A 24,260-nucleotide genomic window follows, 5' to 3' on the forward strand; every position below is an offset into this window, starting at 1 on the left:
GCAATAAAAATGCAGTTTACGGAGTTTCTAATACACCCAATGCATTAAAAATGATATTGTTAAACTACAATAAAGTTTTGTACATACTTACCTGGCAGATATATACTTAGCTATAGTCTCCGACGTTCCCGACAGAATTTCAAATCTCGCGGCACACGCGACAGGTAGGTTAGGTGGTCTACCTTACCCGCCGCTGGGTGGCGGATGTACAACCAATCCCGTAAGCTTGTCAGATTTTTCTCTTCCACCTGTCTCCTGAGGGGAGGCTGGGTGGGCCATTAATCGTATATATCTGCCAGGTAAGTATGTACAAAACTTTATTGTAGTTTAACAATATCATTTTTGTACATGAACTTCCCTGACAGATATATACTTAGCTGATTGGCACCCTTGGTGGAGGGTAAGAGACAGCTCAATAATACAGGTAATACGGGAAACAACTAATGTTGTAGGATATAACAACCTTGGTTCTCACCTTTCAGGATGAAGACTTCATAGATACTATCTCTGAGTCTGCATTGCCTGGAGAGCTACAGCTAGGACGTGACCTGATGCTGAAAGACTCTCGGATCTACCACTGGGATATGTGATCCCCTATTGTGGTAGAATCCAAGTCGGATGCTGTTAGAGGGACCTTGTCCGCTTACCTAACAGATCCTTACCACTACCTCTGCAAGGAGCCAAAACCCACCAGACCACCTAACCAAAATACAAAGGGTTAATATTACAACAAAAAGAGGTGCCGCCTGCAAACCTTCTTTCAGGGGACAACCAAAAAAACAAACAATATAAAAATATGGGTAAAACATAGAAAAAATTTACACAGGATAAGTTTCAGCTCCCTGCCCCAGCACCGAATCCGCCGATACGAAAGGACCCAAGGCGAAGCATTTATCATATGTGATTTTCACATCACGTAGGTAGTGGTTTGCGAAAACCGATTGGCATCTCCAAAAAGTCGCCTCCATCAAGTTTCGCACAGACATATTTTTTCTGAATGCAAGCGAAGTTGCGATGGCTCTCACCTCGTGAGCTTTCACTTTCAGTAGTCTAAAATGATCTTCCGTTACAGGCAACATGTGCCTCTGTAATAATGCTTCTCAGAAAAAAGGAAAGAGCATTCTTCGACATGGGCCGAGTGGGATCCTTTACGGAGCACCAAAGTACATCTTGATTAGCCTTAAGTTGTTCCTTCCTCTTAAGGAAAATACTTCATAATCTCATAGGGCAAAGAGTTCTTTCAGGCTCTTCCCCTACTAGAAAAGATAAACTACGAACTTCAAAGCTCCTGGGCCAAGGGCGTGATGGGTTTTCATTCTTTGCAAGGAAACTTGGAAGAAACGAACACACCATAGAATCTTCCTTAAACCCTACATTGCCCTCAATAGCTTGGAGCTCACTCACTCTTTTAGCTGTAGCTAGGGCCAAAAGGAATATAGCCTTCTTCGTCAAGTCCTTGAAAGAGGCTAAGCCAGGAGGTTCGAATCTAGACGATCCAAGGAATTGTAGGACTACGTCTAGATTCCAGTTCGGTACTACATGAGGACGCTTAATGGTTTCAAATGATCTAATAAGATCAACATGCAGGTCCTTATCATCGATATATTTAAGCCTCTATGTCGAAATACCGCCGCCACATACTGCGGTATCCCTTAATAGTGACACAACCAGATGACATTCTTCCTTGAGGAAAATAAGGAAATCCGCAATTTGGGTCACAGAGGTACTGGAAGAGGAAATGTTCTTCCTCTTGCACCAACGTCTGAAGACATCCCACTTTGACTGGTATACACGCAAGGTGGAAGGTCTCCTCGCTCTTGCGATTGCTTTAGCAGCTGCTGCTGAAAATCCTTTCGCTCTGACCAAACTTTGGACAGTCTGAAACCAGTCAGACTGAGAGCGAGGAGATTTTTGTGGTACCTGTCGAAGTGGGGTTGTCTGAGTAGATCGCTCCTTAGCGGGAGCGATCTTGGAAAGGTCCACTACCTTTCCATTACCTCTGTGAACCATTCTTGGGCCGGCCAAAAGGGCAAGCGATTAAGGTCATTCTCGTTGAATCGGACTCTACGAACTTCTTGATAGTTAGCCCAGGATCTTGAAGGGGGGAAACGCGTAGACGTCGAGTCCGTTCCAGTCTAGAAGAAGAGCATCTATTGCTACTGCCTTTGGATCCGATATCGGAGAGCAGTAAGGATCCAGCCTCTTGTTCTTTGACGTGGCAAAGAGGTCTATGTGTGGCCTGCCCCATAACTTCCACAGGCTCTGGCATACATCCCAGATTAAGGTCCACTCTGTGGGAAGGACCTGATCTTTCCTGCTGAGGAGATCTGCTCTACATTCCTTCCTCTCCCTGCACGAACCTGGTGAGAAGCTTGATTCTCTTTCTTCTGCCCACAGAAGAAGGTCTCTTGCTGTCTCGTACAGGGAGAAGGAATGCTCCCCCCCTGTTTCCTGATGTATGCCAGAGCTGTAGTGTTGTCCGCGTTGACCTGCACTACCGATCTTCTGACTTTGAGCTCGAAAGCCTTCAGAGCCAACCACACAGCCATCAACTCCTTTCTGTTGATGTGCCAGGCTACCTGTCCCCCACCCACCCAGGTACCTGACACTTCGTTGGTTCCAGAGTTGCACCCCACCCATGTCCGACGCGTCGGAGAACAACACCAGGTTGGGGGTCTGTGATTGAAGAGACAGTCCCTTCGCAAAGAGGTTGGGATCTGTCACCATAAGAGATGTTTCTTGATGTCCTGGGATAACGACAGGGAGTACGTCAAATCCTGAGAACGACGACTCCAATTCCGATGAAGAAAGAATTGGAGCGGTCTCAGGTGCAACCTTCCTAGGGAGGAAACGAATTGCTCCAGAGAGGAGAGTGTCCCCAGCAGACTCATCCACTCCCTCACTGTGCATACTTCTTTCCCTAAGAAGGTTGTTACTCTCTCGAATCCTCGGGCTATCCTTTCCTGCGAGGGAAAAGCCCGAAAACTCAGAGAGTTCATCTGTATCCCGAGATACACACACTCTTGCTCGGGAATTAGTGATGACTTCTTGAAATTGACGAGAAGTCCCAAAGCCTTCGTCCAATTCTAAAGTTACTTGTAAGTCCTTCAAACAACGATCTTCTGAATTGGCCCTTATTAGCCAATCGTCGAGGTACATGGATATCCTCACCCCGTTTCAAATGAAGCCATTGAGCCACATTCCTCAAAATCCCCGTGAACACTTGAGGGGCCGGGGCCGTCGAGAGGCCGAAACACAGAGCCCTGAACTGAAAAATTTTCCCCCCCATCATGAATCTGAGAAACTTCCTCGAGGAAGATGGATCGGTACGTGGAAGTAAGCGTCCTGTAAATCCAAGGAAACCATCCAGTCCCCTGGACGAAGTGCTGCCAGCACTGATGAAGGCGTTTCCATCGTGAACTTCATTCTTTTCTACGAAGAAGTTCAGGGCGCTTACATCCAACACCGGTCTCCATCCCCTGAGGACTTCGGAACTAGGAAAAGGCGGTTGTAGAAGCCCGATGAATGATGGTCTGACACTAGTTCGATAGACCCCTTCTCCAGCATCTGATCTACTGCTAGATGGAGAGCTTGATTCATGATGGGGTCTCTGTACCCTGGCCGTCAGTTCCCTTGGGATGGTCGTCAGGGAGGTCTTTCGACGAAAGGGATGAGGTAACTCTCCTCAGAATAGAAAGGGTCCAAGGATCCGCCCCTATTTGGGCCCAGACTTCTGCAAACTCTAAGAGTCTGGCGCCCACCGTTGTTTGAAGGACTTGCAAGTTATTTGGGGGCTTTAACAGACTTGGCGAAAGTCTTACCCCTTCTTGAAGGTCTACGACCTCTAAACGTAGAGGTTCTTGATGAAGATGCCCTCGAAAGGGTTCTCGAACACTTGCCTTTTCTTCTTAGCCTTGGTAGGGAAGGAAGGGCGAGGTTTTCTTGCCGACTGTGCCAAAAGGTCCTGGGTGGCTTTGCCGAAAGTGACCTCGAAATGTCCTGCACTCGATGTTTCGGAACAACTGAGTAGACAGAGGAGCAAACAGCAAAGAAGACCTCTGAGCATGGGAGACCGACTTCGTTAAGAAGGAACAATAAACCGACCTCTTCTTCACGATCCCGGCCCCATAAAGGGAGGCGATTTCACTCGCTCCGTCTCTTACTGACTTGTCCATACAAGACAAAACACACATAAGATCATCTGGTGAAATTGACTCTGGCACTTCAATTTTCTTGGCTAGGACTCCCAACGACCAATCAAGGAAGTTAAATACTTCTAGCACTCTAAACATACCTTTGAGCAAATGATCCAATTCATTCATTGCCCAAGTCGTCTTAGCAGAGTTAAGGGCAGTTCTCCTTGTCGAATCTACCAGCGCCGAAAAATCCGAATCAGCCGAAGACGGTAGACCCAATCCTAAGGGCTCTCCTGTTTCGTACCAGAAAACCAGCGCGTCCTGATAACTTAGAAGGAGGAAAAGCGAACATCGTTTTCCCCGCTTCTCTTTGGAAGCCATCCAGGAACCAGCCAAAACTCCTCAGTGCCTTTTTCATAGAAAGAGTTGGCTTCATCCTCACACAAGAAGAACTCTTCGCTGTCTTCGCCGTTGAAAAAGTGAGTGAGGAGAAGGAGGAGCCGTAGGCGTAAGGGAATCCCCAAAAACTTGTAAAAGTAGCTCTGTAAGCTTCTTGTAAGAAGAGACAGCAGCAGAAGTGTTCGGTTCCTCATCTGAACCTTCTAGGACGTCTTGTCGAGGCGAGCGCGGAAGATCCTTAGGTGACGAAGGGATCCTAGCAGGAGTTGAGCGAGAGGTTGGAGAAGAACGCCTCTCTTAGAAGAGTTCACATCCACTGGAGAACGATGAGAAGATCTGGGAAGTCTACGATGAGACTCCCTCTTCGAGGTATACGGAATCTCAGCCGAAGGAGAGGTAGGGCTCCTACTCGAGAATCCTCGGAAACATCCGCAGGGCGCTTACGAGGAGGCGAGCGCCTACTATACGCTATTGCACCTATCCTGAGGCGAGCGGCTGCCAGGAGAAGAGCGCCTATCGAGAGCAGAGCGCTTGCGCGGCTCTCCATACCTGTCCAGTTGCGTACGATCAACGGAAGTTCGACTGGAAGGCGAAATGCGCCTACTAGGAGAAGGCTGCTTGCGAGACTCTTGACGTCTAACAAGAGGGTAACATTCAGGAGAAGGGCGCTTCAAAACTAACGAGCGCCTACTTGGAGAAGGGCGCTTCCGGGATTCCTGGTGCCTACCAAGAGACAAACGGTCAGGAGAAAGTGCGCCTATAAGCGGGAGAGCGCCTACACGGAGAAGGGCGCTTGAAAGACTCTTGTTGTCTGCCCTTAGGAGAATAATCAGGAGTATGACGCCTTAAAAGAGACGAGCGCCTATTAGGAGAGCTATGTGCAGTAGGCTCTTGGCGCCTACCTTGCGGGGAGCGGCTAACAGTAGGCCGTCTATCATGCACACGACTCCTACCAGAACTCTAGATGCCTGTCAGGAGAGAAGTCACGATCCGATACATCGAGGTGAGTGACATCTGAAGAAGAACGCCTACTTGTATAAGGGCGCCTTCTATAATCTTGAGGCTGCTGAGGAGAAGTCTCACGCGAGGGAGTTGAAGAAATCGCGTGATGAGCAGGTGTAGTGCGCTTACCGGAAGCGGGAATCCAATCTGGAGAAAAAACTTCTTTTCCCTCCATAGAGCGTCCTACCGATGTTTCGCCTTGAAATTGAAAGAGAGCCAGGCGAGCAGAGGGCGCTCCCGCGAGCGAGGGCGCTCACGCGAGCCCCCACCATTCATACGAAACCTCCCCATATGAAGGAGAAACGATCCTCTGAAGAGCGGCGCCTAGATCTCTTGATCGGAAGAGAAACGTCCTCTTCATTCCTACGAGATCTAACTGCTAGAGAGTCTGCTAGCGCCGTGATCTGAGCTTGAAGTCCCGCGATTACTCTCGTAGGAGAATCTTCTAGTTCTTCCTCGGAAGCAGGCTCCGAGCGCGGAGCGCGAGAAGAAGAACGATCACAGGATTTCTTGGGTTTCTTCGCCTCCACCGACGATTCTTCCGGGAAAACCTCCGGACTAGAAGCCAAAGGACTGCATGGAGCCTTCCAAGCCCTCTTCAACGGGCGCGACGCATCCGGGGAGTTCCAACCTCTCTTCGGAGAGGGAGACGACGAAGAGGAGAAGCATTGGCGTAGGAGCTCCTTCTTGTAGCGATCCGAGGCAGCCTGGGAGCGTACTTCAGGATCTGCCGAGGGGACGCCTGACCGGTGGGGGCTCTCCCTAGCCCTCCTGCGGCTTTCGACTTTCCTACTCCACTGGAACTGGGAGTCTGGAAGAGGTCTAGGCCTAGAGGCACTAAGGAGCCGGTCATACGCACCCTCCACACACTGGGGACACTGCACTGATCACTAACACTCTCCTTACCTTCCAACTGACGAATCTTCTGATCCACAGAACGATTCTTGGCTTTCAGAGCTGCCGCCTCCGAAGGCGAATCTTCGGCTTCGGTGCGGGGAGCCGGGGCTGCAACTTGGGAGAAGGTTCTAATTCTACGTTAGTACTATTAGGATCCACATCCAACTCACTCATTCTAGATCTGCTAGAACTTCTAGAGGAAGCCTTACGCACTCTATCACGTTCCAACTTCCTAACATAAGAAGAGAGAGCCTTATATTCTTCTTCATTCAATCCCTTACATTCACTACAAGGGTTAGCAAAAGCACATTCATTCCCCCTGCATTTCATGCAAACCGTGTGGGGGTCTACCGAAGCTTTCGGCAACCTCACCTTACATCCTTCATTCACGCAAACCCTAAACAAAACCGAAGTTTTAACTACCGATTCTAGATCAGACATCGTTAAGAAAATCAAACTCAAAATCAAACCGGTCCACAATCAGCGTATGCCAAGCCAAACAAAGCGAATACGTCACCAAAAGAAGTCCAAATTAACTCCAGGCAAGCGAGAATCGAAAAACTATCGAGAGGAACCGACAACAGTTGTTATCGTTCCCGCGACAGAGAAAAATCTGACAAGCTTACGGGATTGGTTGTACATCCGCCACCCAGCGGCGGGTAAGGTAGACCACCTAACCTACCTGTCGCGTGTGCCGCGAGATTTGAAATTCTGTCGGGAACGTCGGAGACTATAGCTAAGTATATCTGTCAGGGAAGTTCATGTACAAAAAGTAAGGTTTTCTTAGGATTTTTTATGATTTTCTGGCTTACGGCACATCTCTAGAACGGACCCCCATCATAAGTCGGGGACTGCCTGTATATGTAAGCACCTAATGCTATATAAGGGGTTAAAAGCAAAAATATAACGCAAAATACTCTGGCGCATCATGTATAAATGCTTCCTCATTACAGAACAAGAACTTTAAATTTCTGGATATACTTGTACTTACATAATTATAATGCCTTTCCTTATAAACAATGAAGAGAGTAATCTAACATACAGATTACTGCATTTCTAAAGGCGCTCAGTTTTTGGACATACCTCACCTTAAGTTAACCTTAATATTCAGCTCAGTCCAAAAGTGGTTTCACTAGTCTCCAAAGAATCAGCTGAGTTTCAAAGACGAAAAATCCAAGGAATTATGAACAGTTCAGTTACTAAGTTCTTATACATGAACATTTGTGACTCAAGGATAACAATCATTAAGTAAAAGTTGACAACAAAGTCTGATTCTAAAATATCTAGACAGCACATTACTGAATTACCCATGGACACTTAGTTAACCTGACAAAGGATATACTAAGTAAGTCACTTTGATATGTCCTTTATTTTCTATTTTCAAAGTCTTTAACAATTTTGCCAAGGACCACAATCTGGTCTCAATGGCTGGTAATATTGTTTCGGTGGGAGTCTGTCTTTGGACTCACAATGAGGAACCATTTTATCAAAGGCCACTCTACCTCCAAGCCACAAATATTCTTTAAAATACCTATAAGTACTTGGTATGCAATGTTAAGAGAATTGTTTTTAGTTTTTTTACTTTACTTTTACTATACCCACAGAGTACACATCACTATAAATTTCAATAGCTTAATTTCCTTCATAAAGCAGGATGCAGGACTAAAACAATTTCATATGTTTTGCGAAAAAAAAACAAAAAAAACAGGAGTAATCTATATAGAAAAGTTGACAATATACTTGCTTTTATGCCATATGGATAGTATAGACTTGAACTAATCTGGAATTACCCTACTTATGTAAATTTATTTTTGTAAAATTTCTACTTGAATATGTTTACAGCAGCACTTACAGTGGACACAAGTACATGCTGCATATTTAAATATTATGCACAAACTATAAATGGCCTTTAGTATTCCCCATTTACTAAGAGCATTCAAATGCCAAGTCACTCAACAAATAATTAAAAATATACATACACACACACACACACGTCAAAATCAATGCTGCATATCACTTGACATGGTTCAGGCATAATCTCACAATACAAAGCCTCATCAAGACAAAAGTACCTGCAAAGCTACAAGCAGTTAAATTCCTCTGACTAGTTCCAATACTTGATCAATTTAAGCATAAATAAAAATGGGTGCTTATGGTAAGGAACCAAGTTTATCATGACAATAACATCATTCTTAATCAAGGACTGCCATGGTTCTCCAGAATTGAAAATAAAATACTTTGCCATTTTTGTAAACACATCACTTGGGCCTCATATTGACTCCTGACTAGGTCACACAAGCTGTGGTTGCATATCAGGTTTCTGAAAATTATCTCTCATTAAATTAAAATATTTCTTTAAATCATGGAGCATCTAAACTGCGACTCACTTCACGGCACTTCATTACTAATTGTTCAAGAGTTTCAACTATCTGTGGCAAAAGTTCTTCCTGGACATTTGGATGACTAATATACGAGTTCAACTGGCCAAGGTTATTGTACGCAGCATTTAATAAGGACTTTTCCTGCTTCACTTTAATTTCTAAAGGATCTTCATATAAAACTACTTCCTGCTTCTCTCCAGGAACAACAATAGAATGTGAATCAACTGAGCAAATGATGATTATGTTGCTTTTACCAGAGTGAACTTTATGAATGTGTTCACACAAACACGAACTATCTTCACATGAACACTTATACATATGTGAACATAAGTTTCCCGCAGGGTTTTGGGAAGGTCTTGACACTCAGCACTACAGAAAGCTTCCAAACACTCATCTCTGAGTTTAGTGACTTGAAAGAATTTACTTCGATCATCCTGGCAAACAACTTGCCATCTGCCATCTGACTCTGAAACATCTGCATCTGCAATGTCCAGACTTTTGGCATGATTTCCAATTTGAGGAACAGTGTTCTTTGCATTATGACTTGATTCCTCATGGCTCAGTCTCTGTTCAGTGTCTGTTCTTCAAATCCTCCAGAAGAACAGTAACAACAAATCATCAATCCTCTTCTTGGGTTTTGTCTTGGTAAAGAAGACTTCCAATGTACCATGAAATGCTTTGCAGTACATATCAGCAACAGAATTACAAACTGGACAAGTCTCTAAGACACAGTGCCCATAATTCTGGCTGACTAACAATATTTGACTGGAAATATTCCACAAATTTTGGGTGGATGTTTTCATACTTCAATTTGAAATTTGTTTTCCATGAGTTTTACTCAAATTCTGCTCATCTCTCTCCTGCATCAGAGCAGTGAGGTTATTCATCACTTCCTTTTGGGAATCACTGTCTACCATGCTGTCAACTTTCTTTTTCCAAGTCCTCTTTATATGCCACTGACACACAACATGCACACTGACATAACCAAAGACTGCAAGAAATGCTTCCCATCCACTGAAGTCTGCATCAGTCATAAACACCATGAACAGAGAGGCTAGGACAGCGCTCTTTTACACTGGAGAAGAAATACCTAAGTATTTCTTCAGTCCTGCAGTTACTGATAAAATGAGCAACAGGCACACCTTTCCTATGGGCATCATGAATAATGAGTGAAAGTAAATAAAACCCATGTCTCCCACTAAAATATGTTGTGTCAATACAAAGAAAGCAGTTTTTGGCAGAATTCAAACACTTAAACTGTGTCTCTGTCTGTAATGCAATGAAAAATATATCTGACTGTGAAGGAAAGTATTTGTTACAATTCCCAATTACAATAGTACAGTACTGAGGCTTATAGAGCAAGACAGGATTGAAATCTTCTTCTCCCATTCTTTGACCAACAGGAATACTGAATTAGCATCATCTTTGTCCAACCTCAAAAGAAGAAAGGTAGTCATGTTTAATAGCGTTTAGAGTGCGAAGAGATATTAACTGTCCTTTCACAACCTCATCTCCAACCTTTCCCCGAAAAACAGCCTTGTTTCTAAGTTCATCCTGAACTTGTTTTGGAGATGCACCAACTGAAAAACGACTCTTAATGTAATCTAAACTTTTAGGTGCTATTGGATGGAACTGGGTATTCTCAAATTTCAGTTCATGATTATGAGGAATAGAAATACTTGACAGTTACTTCACCCTGATACTTTGTGACAAACATGCGAGAAGGGCAAGTAGATCCAGTCTTTATGGTGCCCTTCTTGTATCTCTTACCAGTCAAACCTTGGAGGTTCATCTTTTCTCCTGTGAGATTGATTTGATCCGTCATTCTGGCATATATAAATAGAATACAAGCCATTTTTTGTTTGGCAATCCCACGATGCTTTGTAAAGTAAGTAAAATGTGCTATTTCTTCTTTTTCCTTCCAAGCATGAAATCCTCCACCGAAGCAAACTTCAAGTTCTTCACTCCAATGCAAGCAGAATGCATCACCTCCATATGTCTTATCATCTGGGACACATGATAAAATTTTACTTGGCAATTGGGAAAATACAGCTCCTTTTAGTGCACGAGCTTTCAATACCACAATGTTCCTTATGACGCTTCACTGAAGTTCTATATTTTGATGAATATCCACAGTTTTCACACTGAAAGAAGAGTCCTTTCTTAGGATCAACCTTCCTAAGGATCTGAGACTTGTGTGATGTATCACCACTAACACTACTGGATCCTTTATGAGACTGAGATGTGTGGTCTTTCTCCACAATAGTATCCCCTTCACAACCCGAAACTCTTAACGGAGATAAACCATCCTGGACACTTATCACTATACTCTTATGACCAAACAATGCAGTATCATCTGAATCACCTTCTTCCAGTTCTTGCCAACCTTCTATCACTGGTTCACTTTTACAGATCCCACTATCTATTGACACTTCTGCTGTCAAATCCTCATGTCCTGAAGGACTAAGATTCTCACTGAGCTGTGGGGGTTCAACCTTAATTCTGCAAATTTTGTTTCCTATTTTTTCTGAGTCTTTTCCACCAGAGGAACTGTTTTAACTGTAACAACTCTGTTTGTAACTGTGTCACTAGATGCCGAAATTCTGACTCGTTTCCTTTTAGGACCTTGACGACGATCTGCAGACAGTCTTTTGCCTGCTGTACGAAGCCCTTCACCAAGGTTATTTTCAGCATTTTCATAAACAATAAATTCTAACCTTGAAGAATCTTTGTTCGTTTTCTCCCCAACAGAAACTGTTCTTACGTTGCCTGGTGTATAGATTGCTGTACGTTTACCAGCTTGATTTCCAGTGGACCATTTCCCTGGTGAAAAGACAACCTTTTCTTTGTTATTCTGAAGGGATGATTCCACCTTTGGTTCTTTCACAATTCTTACTGAAGATCTTTTTTCTTGATAACGTGAAGCTCCTAAACATCCAGAGGGGAGTTGCACCAGCATTCCATCTTGTACCACATAAACAGCTCCACAAGATTTTGTTCCACCTGAACCTGAACTTTCAGGAATATTCTTTGGCACTAGTAAACTATTGTCCTTATCTGTCCCTTTCACTTTATCTTGTTTACCAGACCATGAGAGTTTAGAGCATTTTTCATCTGCATATTCATTCCTTTTTGACATCAAATTGTCTCCATGACTTGACATAGCAGCTTTAACAATGATTTTTGAATTGCTGGTATTACCACTCAAACTGCCTCCTGATGAGCCATCACTGACAGTTGACTCCTCCATGGTTAGTGAGTTAAAAATGTTCAACTTTATCTAGCTAAAACAGTTTTAACATTCAAATCCTTCATTTACTATAAAACTTTGAGTGTAATGGACCAAACCAGGATACTATACATATTTTTTTTAATTACAACTTGAGAACATTACCAGAGTAAAATCTTCACCAACTTCTCTTTGATAGCACATAGCTAATACTGTCAGTCCAATTTTCCTTGAAGTCTGCTGCTATGAGATCTTACAGAAAGTTGGTAATATGGCCTGAAAATAGAAAAAATTTTAATAAATGGAATTTTTATTCTAAAATTAATATTAATAATACTTACCTGTATAATTTATCTAGCCCTAAATCCCCCAAAAACCGCACCAAAATTTACCACATTGGCAACCCTGTTACCTCCTATTCTGTCCGCCAGTTGGCAACACTGTCGTTGACAGATACGAAAACCTTCCCTCAAATCAGTTGTGATAGGCAGATCGTGGGGTAGGATGGGTGGGACTAGATAAATTATACAGGTAAGTATTATTAATATTAATTTTAGAATAAAAATTCCATATTAATAAACATTACCTTAATATAATTTATCTAGCCCGATTAACCCACATTGAAAAGGAGAGGGAATCTGAATACAATTTCCCTTCGGACAGAATAGGAGAAAACAAACAAAGAAAATATATATCATAGGCAGTCAAAACTCAACCCAAGGTCAAAGATACTAACAACTCCAAAGTCTCCTACCATAATGCCACCAAACTGCGGTAGCACAGGACAAGGAGTAAGTGCATAGTCAGTCCGTCTGTACTAAAGTCAGGTGACCGACCAGGTGACCAGTCAGATGAATTGCGGCACAGCAAGGCTGCACCCTGAAGACTATCAAGCACTACTTCTTTCCCTAAAGGATGAGTGTCTGGACTGTCTGGGCGATTCAAAGCTAAGCAAACCTTGGGGGTGTATCAACTCAACCCGAAGTCGCCAGCAACGAATCGGCTCATGAGCAACTCCTAACTCGAGCTTTTCTGGTGCCAAGAGAAAGGAGCGCGGAGCAAAAAGGCGATTCAGTCCCCGAAGGACGAAAGCCTGACAGTCCAACCTGGTCTCATGTTACACGATCATCGGGGGTGTATCAACGCAACCGACTTCGTCAACAAGAAACTCAGGGCTACTAAATGTCGCCTGATCTCACACGAGTGTCTGACTCCGAGAAAACAGGTGAGACAAAAAAGTAGATGGTGAGCGAGTCACCAGATGACAGCAGACGATCCATCGACTAATTCCCTGTCCAGGACAGTGGAACGAAGCAGGATCGTCAGGACAAGCGAACCAGTGCTAGTCCTAGGTCAGCATCGACTCTGGGAGAAGCGTAGTCGCCAGTGCCGACAACCCAGTGGCTGGAACCATTTCACACTGACAATGGAAGCAGCATGAGTGCCAAGCAGTCAGTCCTTGTCATCAACAACACCTAAATACCAAACTGCCTAATTCCCATTATTATAACTACGTCAAAACTGCCTGGTAATACAAAAACAAAAAATATATACAACAAAACAAAATTTAATGAATAATATACAGGTAGCAACCAAACGTAAAACAGGAAGACTACCTAATCTCCTGTCTGACGACCTGTCCTGCCATCACCAACGGGCCCAAAGACGAAGGTCGCCTAGAACTAGAGAAATATCCCTCAAGTAAAAAGAGGCAAAACAGAATTAGAACGCCAAGTCGCCGCCTCAAGCACCTTAGGCGACTGAGACGTTCTTCATAAAAGCTACTGATGTAGCAACTGCTCTAATACGGTGTGCTCTCGGCGTCTGGTCTTCCCCAGCAGCCGAACCACCAGTTTTAACGATCAGATCTCTGAGAAAAAAAAGGATACACCATTCTTTGAAATAGGTCTCTTGACATTTCGGGGTGTGAAACAACAGATGACGGGACGACCCTGAATGTCCTTCATGCGGCGTAAATAACATGAGAGCGCCCTAACAGGGCAAAGAACTAATTCCTCATTTAAATTACGCCAACAAAGTCGACCAGCGACTTCAGTACGAAAGACCTGGGAATGGGATTATCAGACGATTCAGTCTTTGCGACAAATTCAGGAAGGTATGACAAAATCATGTCTTGTCCAGATCTGGCAACAGAAAAGAGAGTGCTTGCAGTTCACCCACCCTCTTGGCTGTAGCCAGTGAGACAACAAGGAAGAGTGTCTTAGAAGAGAGGTCCCTAAATTTGGCAGAATTCAGAGGCTCAAACGGAGGGAACCTTAAGGCTTGAAGGACTTTGTTAACGTCCCATGTCGGAGGCGAACACTGCGGCCTGGGTCGAGATAGGGAAAAAGATCGAAGTAAATCTCTAATGACATAAGATGAAGAGATCTCAGGGAGCCTTGCCTTAAAAACATAGGAAAGCATAGACCTATAACCCTTAATGCACGAAGGTGACAGGGCCCTGTCATGATGTAAATGAACTAAAAACTCCGCTACTTTCGGTAAGGAAGGTCTAGAAATTGAATGTCCTTGAGACTTACTTCCACCAACGTCTGTAAACCGACCATTTAGCCTGATAATTTACTCTGGTTGATTGCCGTCTGGCAAGAGCCAACTGTCGCGCCACTCTGGAGGAGAACCCTTCGTGCTTGGAGAACCTCCTGACAGTCTCCAGGCATGAAGATGAAGCATGTGGAGCCTCTGATGGAACCGATGAAATGGGGTTGTTTGAGAAGATCTGGTCTCTCTGGCAGGCGAATGGGGGGTTCCACCAGTGCTTCCAGAAGGTCGGGAAACCACTCTTCTGTGGCCAGAAGGGGGCGATCAAGGTGGAGATCCAGACGCTTGGTTGCCCTCACTTTGTTGAGGACTGACCTCACCAGAGAGAACGGAGGAAAAGCATAGGCTCTAAGTCCCTCCCAGTCCTGCAAAAGAGAGTCTGTCCCCGGCACTCTGAGGAGTCTGGTAAGGGGAGGGGGCGAAGAATATCTGGCACCGAAATTCAGTGGGGTGGCAAACAGATCGACTGTGACAGGCCATTTCTTTCTTCCTGAGGCTGTCGAAGACTTCCTGGCCAAAAGTGTCCACTCCGACCCTTGAACTTCGTTCGGTCCTCGACAAGGCGTCTCTAAGACGTTGTGATGGCCCAGGATAAACTGAGGGACCAACGTAATCCCCCTGCTTCTGCCCAACACAGGATTGATCGGGCTTCTTGAGTGAGAAGATCCGACTGTGTGCCGCCTTGGTTTCTCAAGTACGAGACTGCTGTGGTGTTGTCGACAAAGATCGCGACAACCGACTCAACAGTTGTTCCTGAAATGAAAGAAGGCCTAGGTACACTGCCCTCAGTCCCTCCAATTTATTGACATGATCCTCTCCTCCTCTAACCAAAGGCCCGAAGCGGCTTCGGAGCCAGGTGTGCGCCCCAACCTTGATCCGAGGCGTCTGACCAAAACATTAGGTCCGGAGGAAACCGAAAGAAGAGATGTCCCTGACTTGAGGCGGTGAACTTGCATCCACCAACGGAGATCCTTCCGACATTGTGGAGAAGAGGCGACTATCGTGTCCTCGGACACGAAATCCCATGACTGGCGAAGTGTCGACTGAAGGACCTCATTCTGAGACGACCTCCGGGAACCAGTTGGATGAGGGATGACAAATGGCCCAGGAGAGACCTCCAAAGAGAAACTGGCTGCGTTACGGAGGACAAAAATTCTTCGATCAGACTCAGAAGCTTGTCTATCCGTTTCTGAGCGGGAGAAGCCCTCAAAATCAAAATCTGGGAATTCAAACAATCCCCAGATAAGTCATGATCTGGCAAGGGATTAGATTGGACTTGTCGAAGTTGACACGAATGCCCAACTCGACACAAAGAGACAGAACAATCTCCCTCGACCGAGACATTTCTCTAGAGATTCGGCCTGGACTAGCCAATCGTCCAGATACCGAAGCATCCTTACATTTAACTGATGCAGAATAGCTGAAACAGGAGCCATCACCCGAGAAAAAGACCTGTGGAGCAGTGGTGAGGGCGAAACAAAGGGTCTTGAACTGGAAAACTCCCGAGTCCGTGAAAAACTGAAGGTAAGTCTGCTTCTTGGATGGATGGGGATTTGCAGATAAGCATCCTGCAGATCGATGGAAATCATCCATTCCCCCCTCCTGACGGATGAAGAACAGTCTGGACCGTCTCCATCCTGAACTTGGACTTTAGAATGAACTTGTTCAAAACCGAAAGATCTATGATGGGGCGCCAGGCACCCGAGGCCTTTAGAAACTACAAACATCCGAGAGTAAAACCCGGGAGAAGGAGGAGCTCGCGTCTATGGCATCCTTCTCCAAGAGGGCCGAAAGAAAGCTCCTTCTCCAAGGCTTGACCCCTGATTGAGTGAGGGGAATAACTGCTGAACTCGAGAGGACGATTGGAAAGTGAGGTCTGGAAACAAAAGGGATCTCGTAACCTTCCTTCAGGACCTCCACCACCCAAGCATCCACCGCTCTCCCCTGCCAAGCTGACCAATGGCGGGAGAGACAAACTCCTACTGCGGTCTCCAGGCGAGGTGATGACTCCTACTTCCGAAAATTCTTACGCAGAGACAAGGAAGGAAGAAGAAGAAGAAGAAGAAGGTCCTCCTGGAGGTTGAGCTCTTTCTCTGCCCTTAGAGCCACGCCAAGAACCTCTCCCACGTTTCAAAGGGTGAGCACCAGAGGATGAAGAAGAGGCACCAGCAACCTGAGATGTACTCTGGAAAAAAGAGCCAGAAGGATGTTGTTGGGCTGGAGCAGAAGGTACAGATCTGGTCCTAAACTTACGCTTACTCCTTGAAGGAACGGGAGGAAGACCAGAGGAAAAAGCTCTTGATAAGGCCCAGTGAGCTTGGGAAGAGGCATCACCTTGATGTTCCTTCAAAAACCTCAGAAAGCACAGAAATATCGAAAAGGAAATCGCCAAAAGGAGAAGAGGACAACAGACGGGTTCTCTGAATCTCCGATACAGAGGAGGGTAACTGCGACAAATACAGGTTACGCCTTAGAGAAACAAGAAAGGCCTGCATTGAAGCAGCAAGCTCGTTCTGATGTACAGAAGCGATTGAAATGGAATGAGCAGAAATTCTCAAAAAGAGGAGCATCAGGAGGAACAAACCCGGAGTCCTTGAATATACATTAAAAGCCCTCCGAGGACCCACATATTGAAGGATTGAGCTTCTTGTAAGGAGCTCATAACAGACTCCATAGCAATAAAATCTTCAATTGAGACAGAGACCGAAGCCTTAGAAGGCAAGGGTTGACTTGAAAGTCGGACAAAATCAGGATTTGGCTTGGGGGGTCGAGAGAATGAAGAATCATCGGCCACATGGTAAACTCCTCTTCGGTGTCATAGAAGAGAAGAGAGCTTCCTCTTCCCTTCCCCGATCACCTTCAAAAGTTTAGCGGCAACGTCCGCCCTCACTCTCTGCGAACCTCTGGGCAAAGGGAAAACGTAAAAATTCCTGTGACCGGGGGAAGGACCGTCAAGAAAAATCCCTTCTGTAATACAACGAGGCGGAGGCTGCTTCTGCTCCTTAGGCCTCGCCTGAGGAAGAAAACTCAAAATTAAATCAAAAAGTTTCTTGAATTCTATATCATGACATCCATTCGAGGAAACATCAATATCACACACGCCCGCGTCATCATCATCATCATCGTCAGATCCTAACTTAGAAACTTCCCCTGAAGTAAAATCCTGACGACTAGCTATCTTAGGTCTGACACTAATATCCCTCCCCCTCCCCCCTTCTCCTAAATAAGCGCCCTTCCCTTTGGCACTGTTACGTGGACTAACAGGGGACACGTTGGGTAAAGATTCGTTAGGCACCTGCCCGGACCGGATCCCCCCTAGGCCTTCGCCACGACGGGGTTCACAAGCCGGGGTATCTGTCGCACCGTTACCCATGGTGCTGTTCGACAGGTACCTGACGAGGAGCTGAAATGAATCTAAAAGTGTGTTAGACATTCTAGTAAAGGCTTCTTGAAAATTTCTATGACAGATTGTTAAACTTAGCTGAAATATCTCTATCTAGACTAAGCTGTAATTTCTTAAAATTCTGTTTCCAGGTAGTTTCCATTGCCAAAATCTTTCGAATCTACATCAGAAAATAACTTCACTAATTACCGGTTGTACAGGGGGCAAAGCATCAATTAATTCGGAATCGGAGTCGTACGATACCGAAACCGAAGAGCTAGAATCATGAGCGCCCAAGTCAAAGAATTCGTTAGATACAGTTCTAGCAATCGATTTCTTTTTCTCCTTAACCATCTTTTACGATGCAAGATTGTTTGGCGTTTCATATAAGCAGTCATATCCTCGTCAGACCAGGGCTTACATACGTCACAACGAGAAGTCAAGTCACAAACCTGTCCACGACAAGAGCTCACAAATGTCATGGGGTTCATACTCCTGCTACTCATTCTTGTCCCACAAACCGGGCAGTTCCTGATGTTGCTGGCAGCAGGAAGCATCGTATTTCTTGGTAATCCATTGTTAGAATTGGACAGGTCAGTAGTTCCGGGTCGCGCAAAAGTTCGTAATTTAAGATAAGAACCACAACAGAAAATCAAAGTTAATTCACTATTTCGTGGATGTAATGCGTGAGTGGTAATTCATATAAAGTCTCATTTAACAAATAATGAAAGCTTTAAAGGCACAAAAAATGTTTAAGGAAATTTATAAAGAGCGGCTGTGATGTAAACAACACGGGCGCTCGTTAACAACTGTTTTGAGGGAAGGTTTTCGTATCTGTCAACGACAGTGTTGCCAACTGGCGGACAGAATAGGAGGTAACAGGGTTGCCAATGTGGTAAATTTTGGTGCAGTTTTTGGGGATTTAGGGCTAGATAAATTATATTAAGGTAATGTTTATTAATATGAATTTTTAGCAACATCTGATATACTGTGTTAAAAATCCAAGTTTATGAACATTTTTATTCTTAATATACAAAGTACAATTACTATATATAAATTTTCATAATAAAACTTATTACGTACTTGGATAATTGCCTACTGTTAAAGTTAGCTTATATCTCTGTGCTGATAGGTGAGTATGCATTCAAACAAAACATCGAATGGCTAACCAGAAGACTGTCTAGTACACCTGTTTCTCCGTCAGTGTGTTTCAAATGCTTTAGCTCTTGTCGAGAATTCTCCTGGAAACCCAAAGCCCCCTAAGCCGTGAGGAGGCGGAGTGGTGTCTACTTTAATGTAATATCCAAATATGACAAATTTTTAATTCATTTGTATTTTCAATAGCTAATAAAACTGCTCTCTGAATGTAAGGATATACTCTTCTAGTGCCAGCTGGAAACTGGTAAAAATCATTAAAATTGTAGATCAAGGAATTGATGGTAATGGGGTTTGGCCAATGGGATGTGAGAGGAAGCATCAGTCAACCGTCTCTCACCCATGATGCCGTGATGCATCCAGTTTCTTCCAGCCCAGGTAACCATATGAGGGGAGGCAAGATGTGAGAAGTATATTAAAAGACAACAGGTTTGTTAGCTATGAAAAATAAAAGTTAATTCAAAATTTTTCATTTGTTCATACACAGAAATAAACCTGGGTCTTAATGTATGGATAGACTCACTTTTGGTGGGAGGAAACCGTCATGAACCGACTGGAGGTTCAGCACACCTAGTCTCACTTCCTGGCTAAAGAAAAGCAAAGGAAGGAGATGTAAGCCTCTGATCTCTTGAATATGTTATTGTTATAATACAATTAAGTTTGTTCATACTTACCTGGCAGATATATATATAGCTGTATTCTCCGAAGTCCGACAGAATTTCAAAACTCGCGGCACACGCAGTGGGCGGCCAGGTGGTAGTACCCATTCCCGCCGCTGGGAGGCGGATATCAGGAACCATTCCCATTTTCTATTCATATTTTTATCAGTGCCACTGTCTCCTGAGGGGAGGTGGGTGGGCACTTAATTATATATATCTGCCAGGTAAGTATGAACAAACTTAATTGTATTATAACAATAACATTTTGTTCATGAAACTTACCTGACAGATATATATATAGCTGAATCCCACCTTCGGATGGTGGGAAGAGACAGAATAGGATTTGTAGGAAACTTAAATTAAGTAGATGATGTACACCTTGGTTCCTCACCTGTTAGCAAAGTAGACTTTGTGATTACTGTCACTTAAGCCTGCTTGTGCTTAATCAGAGCTGTAGTGCTGGTGCGCTCTGGATGCTCTGTCAACTGGGACGTGACCTCGACGTGACAAGAGCACAGAGCCATACATATGAGGGCAACGAAGCAACTGAAACACCACCTGACCAACTATCCAAGACCCCTGAACACTAAGCTAAGAGATGGGAGGTCTTCACCAAAGACTCACCACAACCAAAGAACACCACAACTAAAAACTAACCTAAAACCTAACTAAGGGATAGGGAGAGAGCTACCTTCAGCCCCCAAGACTGTGTCTGCAGAAACGTATGGCCCAAGAGAACAACAGTCCTCGTATATCGTTCTCACATCTCTCAAGTAGTGTGAGGCGAATACTGAATTTGCTCCTCCAAAAGGTGGCGCTCAAGGATGTCCTTGATCGACATGTTCCTTTGGAAGGCAAGCGAGGTTGCGACAGCTCTGACCTCGTGAGCTTTCACTCGCAAGAGGCTCAAATCGGTCTTCTGGTAAGACGAATGAGCCTCCTTTAATCGCGTCCCTCAGAAAGAACGCCAAAGCATTCTTGGATAATGGTATATCGGGCCGTTTAACCGAACACCACAGATTATCTGAGGGACCTCGTACCTCCTTAGTCTTGTGGACATCAAAACTTTTAGAGCCCTGACAGGGCACAGGGCTCTCTCAGGTTCTTGGCCCACAAGGCTTGTCATACCCTTGATTTCAAAGCTCCTTGGCCAAGGGTTAGACGGGTTTTCATTCTTTGCTAAGAAAGTGGGACTCAAAGAGCAGACCGCATTGTCACCTTTGAAGCCCACTCGCTTACAAATGGCTTGAATTTCGCTAACTCTCTTCGCCGTCGCCAGAGCAGTTAGGAAAAGAGCCTTCTTCGTTAAGTTCCTAAGAGACGCTTCATGGAGAGGCTCGAAAGGACTCGACATCAACAGTATAAGGACTAAATCTAAGTTCCAAGAAGGAGGCCTCGCCTGAGGTATCTTGGAAGTCTCAAATGATCTCAGGAGATCGTGAAGATCTCTGTTGTCAGTAAGGTCTAGGCCTCTGTGTCGGAAGACTGCTGACAGCATACTCTTATATCCCTTGATGGTCGGGACTGCCAGCTTCTGCACATTTCTTAAAAATAGCAGGAAATCGGCTATCTGGCTCACAGAGGTAGTGGAAGAGGAAATTCCCTCCTTTCTACACCATGCCCTGAAGGAAGCCCACTTCGACTGGTAAACAGCTCTCGAGGAAGTCCTCCTTGCGTTGGCGATCGCCTTCGCAGCTGCTTTAGAAAAACCTCTCGCTCTGGCCAACTTTTCGATAGTCTGAACGCAGTCAGACCCAGAGCGGAGAGGTTTCGGTGATATCTTGCGAAGTGGGGCTGTCTGAGTAGATCTTTCCTCCAGGGCAACGTCCTCGGAAAGTCTATGATGAAGGACATTACCTCCGTGAACCATTCCTTCGCGGGCCACATCGGGGCGATCAGGGTCAACCTCGTCCCCTCCGATGCCGCGAACTTCCTTACTACTTCCCCCATGATCTTGAATGGCGGGAAGGCATACAAGTCTAGGTTCGTCCAGTCCCAGAGCAGAGCGTCTATAGCGACTGCTCCCGGATCCAACACAGGGGAGCAATAAAGAGGCAACCTCTTCGTTCGTGATGTCGCAAATAGGTCGACTAACGGACGCCCCCACAGTCTCCAGAGCTCTCGACAGACGTCCTGGTGCAACGTCCATTCCGTCGGCAGGATCTGATCCTGTCGGCTGAGAAGGTCTGCTCTGACGTTCTGGACTCCTGCGATAAATCTCGTCAGGATCCTGATCCGTCTCGCATCTGCCCACAGCAGAATCTCCCTCGCTAAGTAAAATAGAGGACGGGAGTGTGTACCTCCCTGATTCTTTAGGTACGCAAGGGCTGTGGTGTTGTCCGAGTTGACTTGGACCACTTTCTCTGCAACCTTTTGCTGGAAGAACTGTAGCGCCAGGAAAACCGCCGCTAGTTCCTTCACATTGATGTGCCAGGACACCTGTTCCCCCCTCCAGGTGCCTGACACTTCCTCCCCTCCTAGTGTTGCTCCCCATCCCGACACCGAGGCGTCGGAAAACAACACTAGGTCGGGGCTCAGAAGCTTTAGGGACAACCCCTCTTGAAACTTCCGAGGATCTAACCACCATCTTAGATGGTTCTTCACCGATTCGGTGATCAATAAGGTCGCATCCAGATCCTCTTTGACTCTCCATTCTTCTGCTAAGAAAAACTGGAGAGGCCTGAGGTGTAGTCTTCCTAGGGAAACAAACTTTTCCAGCGAGAAAATGGTCCCCCAGCCCCAACAGACTCATCCACTCCCTCGCCGAGCAAGCTTCCTTCCCCAGGAAGGCCAAAACTCTCTCTAAGCCTTGTAGCTGTCGTTCCTGGGACGGAAACACTCGAAAAGCCACTGAATCCATCTGAATCCCCAGATACACGATGGACTGTGTTGGGGTCAGATGCGACTTTTCGAGGTTGACCAGAAGTCCCAGGGACCTCGCCAAGGCTAACGTGAAGTGAAGGTCCTTCAGACACCTTTCTTCTGACGATGCTCTGATAAGCCAATCGTCGAGATACAGGGACACTCTTATTCCTGCAGAATGTAACCATCTCGCTACGTTTTTCATGAGCATGGTAAATACCATCGGAGCCATGCTTAAACCGAAACAAAGGGCTCGGAATTGCCAAACTTTGTCCCTTAACATAAACCTCAGAAACTTTCTTGAAAGAGGGTGGATAGGCACGTGAAAGTATGCGTCCTGTAGGTCCAAGGACACCATCCAGTCGCCCGGTCTTAAGGCTCCTAGAACCGACTGAGGCGTTTCCATCTTGAATTTTTTCTTTTCTATGAAAAGATTCAGGCTGCTTACGTCCAAGACTGGACGCCACCACCCCACCGACGACTGCTTTGGTACCAGGAAAAGTCTGTTGTAATAATTCCCTGGTGACCCCAGGTCTAAGACCTGCTCCACCACTCTTTTTCTTGATCATTTGATCTAAAAGATCTAAAAGAACCTGATGTTTCTCCCCTTGATATGACAAGGGAAAGATCTCTGGGAGTTGTGGATAGAGGAGGAGGGTCCACAAAGGGGATCTTGTACCCCTGTTCCACTATCTTGAGGGACCACGCATCTGTATCTCTCTCTCTCCACGCCCCGCAAAGAACTTTAGCCTGGCTCCGACCGGCATCTGAAGGACTATCTTCTCACTTAGAGGATTTAGGTTTGAAGGAACCTCTTCCTCTTGCAAGCCCTCTCCCTCGAGGAGCAGCTCTCGAGGGAGGAGCGCCACGAAAGGGTTTAACCTTCCTAGGAGGTTGTCCAAACGACGACTCGGTAGGGACTGCGGGACGTCTTGAAGACTGGGCCAAGAGGTCCTGGGTAGCCTTCTCTTGTAGGCTCACTGCCAGGTCCTTTACCATAGCCTGGGGGAAGAGATGGCTCGAAAGAGGTGCAAAGAGAAGCTCCGCTTTCTGCGATGAAGAAACAGACTTAGCTGTAAAATTGCAGAAAAGCGCTCTCTTCTTGAGAAAAGCAGTGCCGAAATGAGACACTAACTCTTCCGAACCATCCCTGACGGCCTTGTCCATGCAGGATAACACATTGGACAGCTCCCCCAGATTCAACGAGTTCAGGACTCTAGATTGAAGATCCAGGACTCCCAAGCACCAGTCTAGAAAGTTAAAGACTTCCAGGGTCCTTAACAGACCTTTCATGTGATGGTCAATCTCCGTTGGCGTCCACGAAATCTTAGCGGTCGATAAAAGAGACCTCTTCTGTGCATCGACCAGACTAGCAAAGTCCCCTTGGGAAGACGACGGGATCTTAACTCCTACTTCTCCTTTGGTCTCATACCATATGCCGCCTTTCCCACTGAGTCTTGAAGGCGGAAGGGCGAAAGTCGACTTGCCCTGATCCTTCCGACGTTCCATCCAATCCTGCAACTTCTTGAACGCTCTCTTAGTGGACAAAGAAGTTTTTCATCTCCACAAAACTCTCCGGAACCTTGCACGACTTCGATG

The 24,260-nt window shown here is 45.4% G+C and overlaps 1 protein-coding gene across 1 annotated transcript in view; it reads left to right on the top strand.

The window, feature by feature from the left end:
• LOC135212123 (uncharacterized) overlaps window positions 1-24,260 on the top strand; it is a 107,801-nt gene that overhangs the window by 41,137 nt on the left and 42,404 nt on the right. The gene's annotated exons all lie outside the window — the stretch shown is intronic.

Source organism: Macrobrachium nipponense, chromosome 40 (genome assembly GCF_015104395.2).
Source record: "Macrobrachium nipponense isolate FS-2020 chromosome 40, ASM1510439v2, whole genome shotgun sequence".
Taxonomy (NCBI): Eukaryota; Metazoa; Arthropoda; class Malacostraca; order Decapoda; family Palaemonidae; genus Macrobrachium; species Macrobrachium nipponense.